General features: G+C 42.2%; 1 protein-coding gene and 1 pseudogene across 2 annotated transcripts in view; both read left to right on the forward strand.

Moving 5' to 3' along the window:
* LOC111161077 (Rho GTPase activating protein 44) overlaps positions 1-14921 on the forward strand; it is a 167731-nt gene that overhangs the window by 10885 nt on the left and 141925 nt on the right. The window lies entirely within an intron of this gene.
* On the forward strand, positions 436-11288 carry LOC111161236 (annotated as a pseudogene).

The raw sequence follows: 14921 nt of genomic DNA on the forward strand, positions 1-14921 counted from the left end.
TCCACGAAAGGGACAGAGCCAGATTCGGTCTGGGTCCTAAGTAGGTCAGGTGGAGGCAAAGGCTTCCTCTGGTCTTGCTCTCCCTCACAGTGGATCTTTGTGGCCTCCGGGACCTCTGTGGCCTTGAGGTCCTTCCATTTACTTCAGTTCAGGTGGTTTTGCAAATGCTAATTAACTGCTCTTGACTTGAATAAAAATAAAATGTCACATTCCTTTAAGGTAATGGGTATCTTGCCTGTCCCCTAAACCACAAAGAGCATACAGTGAAATTTCTGCCGGTAGAAAATTCTTCACTTTGTTTTCTCACTGCAGTTTCAGAGAAAGGGTAAGAGAAATGCCCTTTGAAAGTAGTTTTCTTTTTTTTTAAATCTCTGTGCTCGCTGTGGAAAGCAAGCATTGTGGGTACCCGCCAAAGCCGTTACAGACTCCTGCATAATGCGGTAAGCCAGGAGACCTTAAAAAATAAGGAATATACGAAGCAGACAGAGCTTTTAGCTCCTGGTGCACGTTGCTGTGAGTGCAGAAGTACGTATATACTCACTCATGGTCATAACTGCTCTTTACTGAACGTGCCCCGTGACCAACACTCAGAGTGGTGCTTTCCAGACAGTCCTGCTTAGTCCTCACACACTCCCGGAGCAGGTTGTGAAGTTCCGCAGCTTTCTGTGGGAGCTGCAGAGCAGGTGCATTGCTGCTGCCGGCTACACTGTTGCGAGTTCAGATTTGCTCCCAGGTGGATGTTACTTAGCACCCTTCTCTACTGACTACAGCAGGGGAGAAAGCAGAAAAAGTTAAATGTCGAATATCAGTAGAATGATTAATTGTAGCACATCTACACAGTTGTAACAATCTCAGTCTTTTCATAACACTCCAGAAATTTAAGGGCTGGATAGAAATGTTTGTGATAAGAACACAGGATACAGAAGTGCATACAGAGTTGAGATTGCACAGTGTTTAAAAAAAATTGCATAGAAAAGACTGGAAGGAAATCAGGGAAACTGGAGGACTTAGCATGCGGTATTTATCTCTGGGCAGGCTTATGAGTGGTTTGATTTCTTGCTGCCTGTATTTTTTTTTTTAAAATTCCAAATTCTTTAAACATGTATTTTATATGTTTATATATATATATAAATCCTCCCAGGATTCAAAAGGGGGCAAAGGTAAAATGTAGCTGGAATTTCTCATAATGATGTTTTAAGTTCGGGGCCCTGAAAGGTCTAGATAAATATGCTTGAAGTTCTCTTGAGCCTTGGTTTCAAACATGGGAAACTTCTTATCTTTATGCTCTGGAAAGGACATGATGTCAGATCTCATTTTATAGAATAAAACAGTCTGTCATTAGGAGTGATATGCTAATAGCCTTTTCGGGTTGCTAATTCTAAAGACATAGAACATTTTGAAACTTTGTTTGTACCGCTTGAGGCTGAGGACTTCCCCATAACAGGTTAGGGTTCTCTGGTTGCAGCCCCAGGAATGGACTTGGGCTCATCCAAACAGAAGAGGAGATTGGGAAGGATGAGGGTGGTTCACACAATCGGAATGACCGGGAAGTATTTCTGGAGCAGAGGACGCCTTCAAAAACTTTGCTTCCAGGTGCCTGGGTGGCTCAGTGGGTTAAGCCTCTGCCTTCGGCTCAGATCATGGTCTCAGGGTCCTGGGATCGAGCCCCGCACTGGGCTCTCTGCTCAGCAGGGAGCCTGCATCTTCCCCCCCTCCCCGCCCCGCCTGCCTCTCTGCCTCCTTGTGATCTCTCTCTCTCTCTGTCAAATAAATAAATAAAATCATTTAAAAAAAAAGTTGCTTCCCAGTTGTTATTTGTCATTGGATCACTTGGGTGAATCTGTCACGGACGAGCATTCCCTTGGTTTTAGTTCGGAGCATGTGACCTGACCTTCCCTTCCAGGCAATGGGAGGGTGGAGAGCTCTCTGAATTTCATGTGCCCAAAGACAGCAGTGGGCACTGAGGCTGTTCCCAAAAGGAAAATCAAAGGTTTATTCTCAAAGGACCGGGAAGAGGCAATGGCCGTATAGTGCACCGAGACATTGACCATCCTCTAGTCAATGACTCAAAGACCATGTCTTCATCAGCTTGCCAGAGATCTCCAAACAGCCGTGATCTAGAGAACGTGGTTCCTGGTGTTCAGAGACGTTGTTTTCTGCCCCTGCATATCCTGTGGGTTACTGTGAAGCTGTCTCCAGATTAAATTTACCCATGTCTTCTTTTTCATGTCTGAATCTTAATTATAGTCCATGTCTCTACCCTTGACTATTGCCGTGGCCTTTATTTGTACTCTTGCCTTGAATCTCTCTCTCTGACTTCCTGTGAAACTGGCCAGACTATATTTTTGAATCCACAGACAGAAGAATGTCCTTTTCCTTTTTTATCAGGTTTTGCTCTGTGGGGGTGGGGTGTGACCACTAGGACTGTGGGGAAATGTGACACACTTGTCGGTTCATCCTAGAAAGGTACCGGCTGCATTTGTACTTAAGGCTCTGATAAGTTCCGCAGTGAAGAAGATGGCTGATCATTTGTATCACTTAGAATGCCTTGAATTATAGTAGCAGGTGTCAGTTCAGAGAAGCTTAAAGTACAAGATAACTTTATTTCAGATGACAGGGCATCCAAAGGTGGGGAGAGTCCAGGGGCCTTGTGATCAGGGCCCCTTCTGTCTTTCGTTCCTTTTGCCTTGGCTTTGCCTTCATCTTCGCATTGGTCTTTTCCTCAGGTTGGCTTTCTTTCCTGCTCAGAATACAGCTGTTAGCAGCAGCTGAAGTAATTTGCTTCCATGCTCATAAACTACGTAGGAGGCAAGAGAGGTGCTGTGGTCCGAATCTTTGTGGTGAAGGTGGGGCTTCATGAATGGGATTCGTGCCTCCTTAAGTGGCTCTGCAAAGCTCCTTCATCCCTTCTACCATGAGAACACCAAGGCACTGTGGTGATCCAGAAAACAGCCCCCCTCCCCACCAGATCAGCTGGCATCTGGATCTCAGACCTCCAGCCTCCAGAACTGTGAAAAATCAATTCCTGTTGTTTCTAAGCCACCCTGGTCTGCTGGGTTCTGTTAGTGCAGCTTGAATGGACCAAGACGAGAGGAGCAACCCATAGGGTTCCGGTCATGGGAGAAGATAAGGGTCCTTTCCTCCAGTCTGAGCCAGATCATTCCATGTGTGCCGTTGACCTTACCACAGGTCGGAGGGAGGGGAGGCTGATGGGCTACCAGCCTGGGTCTTCGAATTAGTCAGTGGCCGGGGAGGTAGGATTCTGAGGACTGGCTTAGAGCCATTTATGAACCTTTCTGGAGTTGGGGTGGGGGGATCCATCTTCTGAGTCGGGCGACCTTCATGGGAGAGGCGGGGAGACTGACACCTGGACAAAGATCAGATTTCTGTTTGGGAGGGAGAAGGAGTGAAGCATTCTGGGCAGACTGTCAGCAGTGCCCATGGTCGCTTGTTCGACCCAGCCTCTTGAGTAGGAAGAGCATTCTCAATGGTACATGCATTCCTGCAACCAGACTTTGTAGCGCTTAATCAGGGGGATTGTTAGTCAATAAAGTTTGAATCTTACTTTGCCAGTATCTTCCTTCACCACTGATCAAGCCTTGCTTCCCCTTCCTGTTAATCAGAACTGTTTAGAGGATTGGTTCATAGTGTTGTATCAAACTTGGTTATTATTATAGTATAGTTATAGTGTTGCATATGTCTCTCTGTTGTAATCTTGTAGTGGGGGAGCCTGCAGATGCCCAGCCCAGTGTCTGGAATGTGGAAGGGTCTGAAGAACTCTGTCAACTTCATGCTCATAGCTCAGGGGAGATGTCCCCCCGTCCCGCCTCTTCCCACTGTTGCTCCTTCCTTTGTGCACTGATGGTGCTGTGGTTGTCCTCTTTTATCCCTTTTTTGCCCTGCTTTGATTTCTAGTCGCTGTTGGTCCTGTGTTCCTCTCTGGACTGGTAGCTGTATTGACGGGGGCTGGGGCTTACTCTTCTGTGTCCTGTCCGTGGTGTCCAAGGTGCCTATCAGGGTGCTGGAAGTGAGGTTCAAACAGGTGTCAGAGTGGATTTTTTAAATAAGATTTTATTTATTTGAGAGAGAGCAGGACAGAAAAGAGAAGGAGCACAAGTGGGGGTGGTGTGGCAGAGAGAGGAGTAGCAGGCTCCCTGCTGAGCAGAGAGTCCAATGTGGGGTTTGATTCGAGGACCCTGAGATCATGATGTGAGCCAAAGGCAGATGCTTAACTGACTGAACCGTCCAGGTGCCCCAGAATGGACTTCCTTTTTTTTTTTTTTTTTTTTAAATCACCACAAAATTGGCGTTTCCCATGCTAAATATTTAGCTGTGAGCTTATTGTGCCTTGATGATGTCCCAATATTGTATTCTATTAGCAAAAACAGGACATGGCTTAAGGCTTAGTCCTTATTATGTTGCCTTCAATTCAGGAGTATGATTCTCTAATCGAAGCGAAGACCAATGGACTTATACTTCCCCTTATCCATATGCCATTGCATAGTCACATACGCTGGGAGGAATGTGTAAGGTGTGACAACGTAGCGAGTAAAGGAGCCATTTGTTAGGGCACCTGGGTGGCTCAGTCGACTAAGCAACTGCCCTCAGCTCAGGTCATGATCACTGAGTCCCAGGATCAAGTCCCATGTTGAGCTCCCTGCTTAGCGGGGAGTCTGCTTTACCCCTCTCTCTCTCCCTCTGCCCCTGCTTCTTCTCTCTCACTCTCACTCTTGTGCAATCTCTCTCTCTCTCTCTCTCTCTCTCTCTCTCTTAAATAAATAAATAAATAAATAAATAAATAAAATCTTTTTTAAAAAATGGCATTCATCAAACAGGTATCTGTTGACCACCTATGTCACCGGTTGGATCCTTGGGAAACAGATGCTGAAAAGAACAAGTACGATGTTTGTTAGGAAGTGCTGTTAGCATCAGCACCTGTGGAAGAGACGGAAGGAAGTGGGACTAGGGAGAGGGAGAAGTTAGGCTGTGCAGTGGACCCAACAAAGGTCTCCACTGATTCCACAGGGGGTACTGGAGCTTGGGTGTCTCCTCAACATTGTCTTGAGTTGGGGAGAAGACACTGAACTCTTACATCTCTGTATCAAACGGTCACTGGAGTTGGGCTTTCCCTGGAAAGCAACGTCAAGGGGTAGACAGCCACCCAAGGCTGGTCATCTGGCTGCATTCCTAGCAGCTGGGGAATAAGGTTTTCATTCCTGAAGGGGAGTCTGTTATCTGCTATACATACCTTGTGCCATATCTTATGCTAGAAGCATGAGAGTGGGAGAAGAAGTAAACAAGCCAGGACCAGGAGTGGTGTGTCGGAAGAGAGGGGAGTTGTTCATGGTACCAGGAGAACATCACTGGGTTTGGCTGGAGTGGGGTTTGGAAGGAAGTCCTGCAAGCTGATACCTGAAGGGAGAGGCCCTATTAGGAAAAGGCAAGTGGAATTGATGTGTATGACTGCCCAGGGATGTAGGGGGTGGCTCCTTCAAGGAAGTCAAGTAAGCTCCCTATTTTGGGAATGTCACTGGGAGTAGGGATGAGGCTTATAAATCAGGTGACTGTCTTGCCCAGACAAGACACCTCTTAGAGTGCCTATAGAATTGATAGGGGTAGGGCAGCAGGTAAACACCTGAGCAAAGTTTGTAGTTACCCTACTTCTAAGACATGATTCGGTAGGGATTTTACCCAAGGACCAGTGGTAAATTACTGAGTGATCGTTGACCTTGTCTTTGGGGGTTATGAGCCTGGGTCCTGAGGTTTATATCATGTCTCCATCACATACGGGTTACAAAACTATAGACCAGTCACTGAGGTTTTATAAGCAAAGTGGGATATTAATAATTCCTGGATTATGATACTATTTGAATGAATTAATACAACAAAGTACTTAAAATAGTTTCTGGAATGAAGCAGACCCTGCTGCTATTACTTTAAACAGAGGAGCAGCAGGTCAGGTTTGGATTTGGAATGATGAGTCTGGATGCAGAGCGGAGAACCAAAAGGAGGGGAGCAAGCCTGGTGCAGAGACACTAGTTAGAAGATGATGCTGTTGGTTGGGAGACTAGCTGGTCATCCCAGTGAGATGATGGAGCAGGTCTGGGGCCATGAAGAGGCGGGATCTGCAGAGGTTCAGAGATATCGAAGACGTTGAGTCAGGGGACCTTGGTAGGACTTGGGGGGAGTGGCAGGAGATAAGCTGCTGCTTATCTTGGGTTTGGGCCAAGTGGATGTGGATCCCAGTCACTGAGAAGAAGCCCAGGAGAAGGGCATGAGGAAGTCGGTGGGCAGCTGGGATGAGGGCCTGGATCTTGGAGAGAGGTCTGGGAGGTGATGGAGCTGGGGAATGGTCAGCGGGTGGGTAAAACTAAAGCTTGGGATTGGGGGGAGCTGAGAAGAGTCCAGGACTGAAGAGTGGCGTGGGGAGGGGGGTGCATGGCCGGAAATACTAGATGGGCTGGAAGCAAGGAGCATACATTGGTAGCTCCGAATTTAAGGTAGAATGTTACCCTGAAAGGAAAGCCTTGCTTCACCTCCTGTATTAGTTTCCTACAGCTTCTGTAACAGATTAGCCCACACTGAGTGGCTTGAAACAACCCAAAAGGATTTGGTTACTGTTCTAGAGGCCAGAAGGCCAAAGTCAAGGTGTGGACAGGGCCAGGCTCTCTCTGAAGGCTCTTCTGGAGAATCTATCCCTTGCTGTGGTATAATAAAGATGATATCCTCTTTGTCCTTAGCTCCTAACACAAAGATTGAAAAAAATCCTTGGGATTTCTGGAGTGATAGTCATGCTTTCTTATGCTAATGAGGTGACTCCGTGGCAGGGCCCCTACATAGCTTTGGGATGGGCACTAGTCACTAGAAAGACCAACCACATAATTAAAGGGTTGGAACTTTGGGCCAGCCCAGCCTCCGGGGAGGCGAGGGGAGCCAGAGTTCAGTGCTGAGGCCCATGACTTCCTCCATCGTGCCCACATAATGAAACCCTATAGAAAAGTTCTGGGCATTGAAGCTTGGTAGAGCTTCCTAGTTGGGGAGCACACCCATGTGCTGGAAAGGCACATGAATCCCATGAGGAGAGGTAATGGAAGCTTGACCTGGCTCCCCAGCCCACCCCAGATCTTGCCCTGTGCATGTCTTTCGTTGGGTTGTTCCTGAGCTGTAACCTTTATCCATGCACACAGAATTATATTCCCAAGTATAGTGCTTTTGGTGAGTTCTTTGAGTCGTTCTAATGGGTTATGGGACCTGACAGGGTTGTAGGGAGCCCTCAGTTTGTAGCCAGCTGGGCAGGATTATGGATGGTTTGAGGACACCCAAAACTTGTGGCTGGCCTCCGAGGTAGGGGCCGTCTTGGGAAGTACTTTGTCCTTAACTCGTGGGGTCTGTGCTAACCCTGGGTAGTGTCAAAATGGAATCAAATTGTAGGACATCTTGTTGGTATCGGGGAATAGTGTCTGGACTTTCTCTTAGCTTCTGGTGTTGCCAACAGTCCTTGGTGTTCCTGGGCTCATAGACCCATCCCTCCAGTCTCTGCCTCTGTCACCATGTCTTTCTCTGAGTATGTCAACCTACAACATCCACGAAGCACACATTTCAACCCACAACATCATCTTTTGCTTCTTGAATCCTGATTTACGACTAAAGCTGTGAGTGACTGTCGCATCATCCCAATCTTCCCAACATTTCATACCATCTTAGGGAATTCGTAAAAACCAGCCTCAAATATTCACAGTATGTTCCTGTTTTATTTTCCCCACTGGAGTATAAACCCCTTGGGGGCAAGACTATCTGACTGACTTATCTCTGTTGGCCTCATGACCTTCATACCACCGTGCTTGGCTAAAAGTTCATTTTTTATTTTTATTTTATATTTTATTTTTTATTGCTGGCTGAAAGTTTTAATTATCTAGGCAGTGATTGCTAGGCTTTTAGTGCTCTTTTAAAGAAGTCTAATATTTGTACAGTGCACCGGGGTCTTTCAGATTCTGATACATCCTCTCTCGGTTGGTGGGGGGGCATGCCAAGTCACACACCCAATCCTTTCATTGTGCATAAACCTACCAAGATTGTTGTATAACTTTTCTGTACCTTGAGTACCTACAGAGGCTGGAGTGAAAGACAAGGGAGCTTATGTATAAATATGAATGTGTACACGTACATATGCATATTAATTAATTAATTATTTCCATCTGGTATGCTCCCCCAGCTCCATCTCGATACCCTTCCTGTTTTCTGTATTCTTTCATTATGTTTCGCTCTTTCCTGATTTTTACTTTTGCTTTCTTCTTTCTCTTTACCTTTTTTTTTTTTTTTTTTTTTTTTTTTAAAAAGACCTCTTTGCTTTCCACAAATCTTAAAGTGGTAGGGATTCTGAATCACAGTTAACCATTAGGGTCAGACTGTTTTGAGAAAGCCATTCAGTCTCCCTCCCCATTCCATCCCACCCCCACTGCATTGGAAACTCTGGTTGTATTTCCAGTGAAACCCCTCCACCTGCCCTTACACAGCATCTCGTGGTTTTACAGGAAAGTCAGGATAAAGGACTCTGCTGCCGGTTGTTCTTTGATTTTTAAGAAGATTGTTGGCCTGCGTGTCTTGATTGTCCCCTGTCTCCTTGGATTCTGTGGAATATAATAGAGGAGGGAGGAGAAGCTGTGCTCCCTTAGCGGTTATCATCCAGGCATTTAGAACGTGCCTGTTGTATTTCCTTGCAAACACACCGCCCCTATCACTATTCTGTGAGAGAAATAAGTGGTTTCCCCTCCTATTCAGTAAATGTTTATGGTGTTCAGTATTGAAAAAAAAAATACAGAAATAGTCCTGGTGGGGTAGATTCAGCTAGAAGGGTGAGCAAGAGAAAGCGGCATACAACCAAGAGGTGCAGTGTCAAAGGTCGGAAAGACTTAGTGTGGGAGAGTGGAATGATCACAAGGACAGTGGTAAGTGTGTAAACTCTGTGCAGTGGGAGCCCCCTCCACTCCCACTTTGTTTCATTTTGTAGGAGTGTGGAGTGGTCAAGAGAAGGGAAGAGATTTGCCCAGGTTTGGCATGGTAGAACCTAACTGAATCCAGGCACTGCCCACTGTCAGATCACAGAGAATGCCACAAATGCGCTGAAATTCTCTTCCCTTTCCTTTTGTTGCTTGAGAAGCATCGTGGAGGTGTAACTTGAAAGGGAGCCTTTGAGAGTAGCTCAGAGTTAAATAGGAGGAAGAGCAGACAGTCCGTAGGAAGGAGACCAAGCATGTGCAGGTGGGAGTAGATGTTATTGGCACAGTGAGTGGGAATGGGGGCGCTTTGTAGAAGGGAGTGTGTGTTGTGGAGCTTGGTGGAAAGTCAAGTGCTGGGCGAGGCTGGCATTACGCAGCCATGGAAGTGAAGCCCAGGCATTGATAAAGTGGTCTGTTAGGCAGTGAGGAGTTCCTGCAGGCCCTCGAAAAGGAGGAGTGGGGTTACTAGGTACAGTTGTTTTTGGAACAGCACATTAGCTGCTGTGTATGGGTAAATTGAAAAGGGTCAGCCTAGAAATGAAGGAGGCCAAAAAAGAGGATAGAAGGCAAATCTGGTTGAGCCTCTGGATTTTTAGGCAGATTTCGGCAGCTGGGTAATGGTTTTCTTTGTCACTGTACCTCTTTGATTCATCCCAAAGCTGTGTGTTTGAGCAAGGAATACAACCAGATTCTCCAGCTGAAAAGGTGTAAAAGTAACCATACAGCCCTTCACTAAAACTGCTGTGTAGGCATTTAAGCTCAAAGAGGAGGAAGTTGTAACTTGAGTAGAATGTGATGAGGGATTCTGTTAGGGTAGCAGTAGTACTTATCTATCCTTGCCATTCTAAGAATGAATACATCATAAAAAGTTCCAAAATGTAATAAAAAGCAAGGAAAATTGGAAAGATGCTCCAAAGTAAGATTATTTTCAGGTATGATTATCTATGTGGAAAACCCCAAAACCCTGAAAATAAATAATAATAAGAGTAGATCAAGGTTGCCCCACTCAGAAGAAAGGAGTGAATATATTAATATTATATATAGATAGATACAATAGACTTCAGATCAGGAGTGAATATATTAATATTAATGTGTTAATATTAATAATAATATTACTATGTGGAAAACCCCAAAACCCTGAACATAAATAATAATAAGAGTAGATCAAGGTTGTCCCACTCAAAAGAAAGGAGTAAATATATTAATATTATATCTATATACATACAGTAGACTTCAGATCAAGGAAAATTTTAGGGATACAAAAAGATAGTGCATAATGATGAAAAAGTTCAGTTCATTGAAGAAGGCGTAAGAAGCCTCAATGTGTATGCACCTGGAGAAGAGAGATTCAAAATACATGCAGAAAGAGGTGATAGAGGGAGGAGACAAACCCACAGTCCTGCACAGGGACTTCAATTCTCTCAGTTGTTGATAGAACCAGTAGACAGCAAATTAACAATGATATAGAAGAACCAAATAACGCTATAAAGGAACTGGATATGATTGACATTTGTAGAACACTCCACCAGATAATGAGAGAATGTATATTCTTTTTTTGTTTGTTTGTTTTAAGTACATTCCATGTCCAGCATGGAGCCCAATCCGGGTCTTAAACTCATGACCCTGAGATCAAGACCTGAGCTGAGATCAAGAGTCAGACACTCAACCAACTGAGCCACCCAAGTGCTCCAAGAATGCATATTCAAGTGCCCCTGAGACACTCACCAAGGTTGACCATATCTGGATCATAAAATCTTAAAAAATTTGAAATCATGCAAACTATGTTCTCTTTTCATAATTGAATTCAACTAGAATTCAGTTACAGAAAGATAATTAAAAAATCCTGATGTCCAACAATACATTTCAAAACAATCCATAAGGCGAAGAGGAGATCTCATGGGAAATTTAAAAATATTTTGAATGCATATGAAAATACAACACATCAAAATTTGTGGGATGCCCCTAAACTTAGAGGGACATTAATAGCCTTAAATGTTTACATTAGAAAAGGAGAAAAGTCACTTTGCTGCAGTGACCACCTCTCCGACAAGAACTTGCCCCTCATGAAGGACCTCCTGCACCCATCCCTGGAAGAGAAGAGGAAGCACAAGAAGAAGTGCATGGTGTAGAACCCCAACTTCCTGAAGTGCCAGGAATGCTACAAAGTCAACTCTGTCTTTAGCGACACACAAATGGTAGTTTTGTGTTGGCTGTTCCACTGTCCTCTGCCACCCCACAGGAGGAAAAGCAAGGCTTACAGAAGGATGCTCCTTCAGATGAAAGCAACTCTAAAAGCACAAAGAATCAACATGAATGGTAAACTATCCCAATAAACAGATTTTGGATTAAAAAAAAAAAGAAAAAGAAAAAAAGAACAGTCTCTAATAATCTAAGCTTTTACCTCAAGAAAATAGAAAAAAGTACAAAATAAAACCAAATTAAACAGAAAGAAGTAATAAAGAATAAAGCGATGACTGGTAATCAATGAAATAGCAAAGTAGTAGAGAAGATAAATAAAACCAAAAGATGATGTTCTGAAAAGATCAGTACAGTTGATCTAACAAAACTGACTAGGGGAAAAAAAATAAGACACAGATGACCACTACCAGGAATAAAAGAGAGGATATCACTACAGACTCGACAAGTTCTTAAAAGGATTAAAAAATACTACAGACAACTCTGCAGGTAACTTGCAAAACTTAAACTGTACTTATTCTTTGAAAGCCACAGATTATAAAAATTCACCAAAGAGATAACTGGAATAGTCTTACATCTATAAAGAAATTGAATTCTTTCCAAAACAAACAAACAAACAAACAAACAAACAAAAACCCCTGCAGGTCCAGATGGTTTCACTGGTGAATTCTACAAAACATTTAAAGAAATAACATCAGTTCTACACAACTTTGTTCAGAAAATAGAAGAGAACACTTCCTACCTAGTTTGTGAAGGATTCAGCATTACCCTGATAACAAAACCAGACATAGACATTACAAAAAAAGCACAGACCACAGCCCTCATAAATGTAGATGCAAAAATTCCCCAAATACCAGCAAATCAAATGCGGCAATATATAAGAAAAATAATACACTATGACCAAGTGGGGTTTATCTCAGGAATATATAGTTGGTCAAACATTCATAAATTAGTGTAACCTCCCACATTAAATGACAGAAGAAAAAACAAATATTCATATCAACTGGTACAGCAAAAACATATGACCACAAAAAAAGCATATGACAAAATTAAAATCTATTCTATTCTTCTCAAACTAGAAATATTAGGAACTTGAATTTTATATAGAATAAAATACTGGGGAATCTATGAAAAAGCTCCTAGAATTCGTAAGTAAACTTATCAAAGTTTCAAGTTGCAAAATGAGTGTACAAAAGTCAGCTGTATTTTTATATACTTAGAGTGAACAATCGGAAATGAGATTTAGAAAACTTTAGATAAATCTATTAAAACATATGCAGGGTCCGTATATGGAAAACTACAAAACAGTGATGGGAAAAATTAAAGACCTAAACAAATGGGGAGACAGATTATATTCAGGATTGCAAGACTCGATTTAGTTATGATGTCAGGTCTCCCTTGTATTGATCTGTAGGTTTAATGCAATTTCAGTAAAATTTCAGCAAGATAGTTTTGCAGATATAGACAATGTAACTAAAATTTTCATGGAAAGGCAAAGGAACTAGAGTATTAAAAACAAATTTGAAGAAGAAGAATCTCATTGGAGGGGTCTCAGTACCCAATTTTAGTAATTACTGTAAAGCTACTCTAATCAAGCTGTTATAATCATCATCTGAGGTCTTGATGAATACATATACACTTAGATCAATTGAACAGAAGAGAGAATCCAGAAAAAGACACATACAGATTCGGTCAGTTGATTTTGGGCAAAGATACAGGGGTTGTTTGACGGAGAAATAATTGGCTTTTCAACAGATGGTGTTAGAACAGTTGGACATCACATAAGTCATGTAGCATGTCCTGTTTTGTGTCTGGCTTCTCTCAATGTATTCTTTTTACAATTCATGTTGTATGTATCTTCTTCTTTAGTATTCCCATTGCTCAACCATAGCCATAATTTGTTTATTATCCACCTACTGGTGGACATTTGGATTATTTCCAGTTTTGGGCTCTTCTCTGAACGTTCTTATATATTGTTCTGAACAGATGATTTTTTTCTTCGGATACATACCCACAAGTATAAATGTTGATCAGTTTTATAAAAAACTGTCAAACATTTTTCCAAAGGGTTTGTATCACTTTAAACCCACCAGTTATGTATGAGTCCAGTTCCTCTGTTACCTGTATCAATACTTGGTATTGCCAGTCCTTTGGATTTTTGTCACTTACTGATGTGTTGTGGTATCTCATTTGGGTTTAATTTGCATTTCACTAACAAGAAAAGATGTCAAAGCTTTTCATGAGCTCATTGGGCATTCAGATACCTTCTTTTGTGAAACGCCCACATAATCTTTTGCCCGTACTTAAATTGAATTCTCTGTCTCTTCATTATTGATACGTAGGTGTTCTTTATATATTTTGGCTAGAAATCTTTTTCGTTCATAACATTCTGCCAGCTTTTGTTTGTTTTTCCTACTTAATGTCTTTTGATGAATGGACATTTTGAATTTTGACAAAATGCGTATTATCAGTTTTTCTTGTAGGGTTAGTAGTTTTTGTATCCTGTCGAAGGAATCATTGCCTATCCCATAGAAGAAAATATTCTTCTATAGTTTCTTGTAGCGGCTAATTGTATCTTTCATAGGTCTATAACCCACCGCAAATAAGTATCTAAGTATGTTTTAACATAATGGTTAATTTTATCTTATTTTTTCTAGATGAACACCAATTTCTCTGGTCCCATGTACTGAAAAGCCTATCCTTTCCCCACTGTATTACACTAATTTCTCAGCCCCAAGTCAATGGGCAGTATATGCAAATCTGTTTCTGGACTGTGTTTCTGTTGCATTTTACCCATCTTTTACATGTTTTAAATCTTTTGTAACTACTCCATATTTTATAACACATTTTAAAAACTTGCACTTAAAAAAAAGAAAAAAAGTTACTAGTTATGGGAGGTGGAAACTGTTTCATTAAGACTTAGCTTCACATTATGACCTGGGAAGTAGGTTATTAAACTGTTGTTGATGCTATACTGCGTGCCCGGCATTATCATGAGAACACAAAAATGAGTAACAGGGCAAAACTATAAAATTACTAGAAGATAACAAGAGAAAACCTGGATGACCTTAGGTGTGGCATGACTTTTTTTTTTTTTTTAAGATTTATTTATTTGAGAGAGAGCAAGAGAGAGCGAGTACATGTGCAAGTGGGAGGGGAGAGAGAATCTCTGTGCTAACAGAAAGTCCAATGCTGGGCTCAGTCTCACGACCCTGAGATCATGACCTGAGCTGAAATCAAGAGTTGGATCCTTAACTGACTGAGCCACCGAGGCGCCCACTGACTATGTAGATATAAAACTAAAGACATGATCCATGAAAGAAATAATTGACAAGCTGGATTTTATGAAAATTAAAATTTTCTGCTCTGCAGAAGTTCTCTTGACAGTGTGAAATCCTCTGCACGTACTTAAATTAGATTCTGTGACTCTTCATTACTGATTTGTAGGTGTTCTTTATGTATTTTGGGTAGAAGTCCTCTGTTTACATTACTAAGAACACATCTATCGGTTGTTTGCTTTTTCTACCTTCTTAATGTCTTTTGATGGACAGAAGCTTTTCATTTTAACAAAATGCAAGTTATCATTTTTATTATCTTGACAGTGTCAAGAGAACAAGAAGATGAGCCACAGACTGGGAGGAAATACTGCAAAAGACACATTTGATAAAGGACTGTTATCTCCAAAATATATTAAAAAAAACAAACAAACAACAACAATTCTTAAAACTC

The sequence above is a fragment of the Enhydra lutris genome, unplaced genomic scaffold, assembly GCF_002288905.1.
Source record: "Enhydra lutris kenyoni isolate GAN:26980312 unplaced genomic scaffold, ASM228890v2 scaffoldscaffold82, whole genome shotgun sequence".
Taxonomy (NCBI): domain Eukaryota; kingdom Metazoa; phylum Chordata; class Mammalia; order Carnivora; family Mustelidae; genus Enhydra; species Enhydra lutris.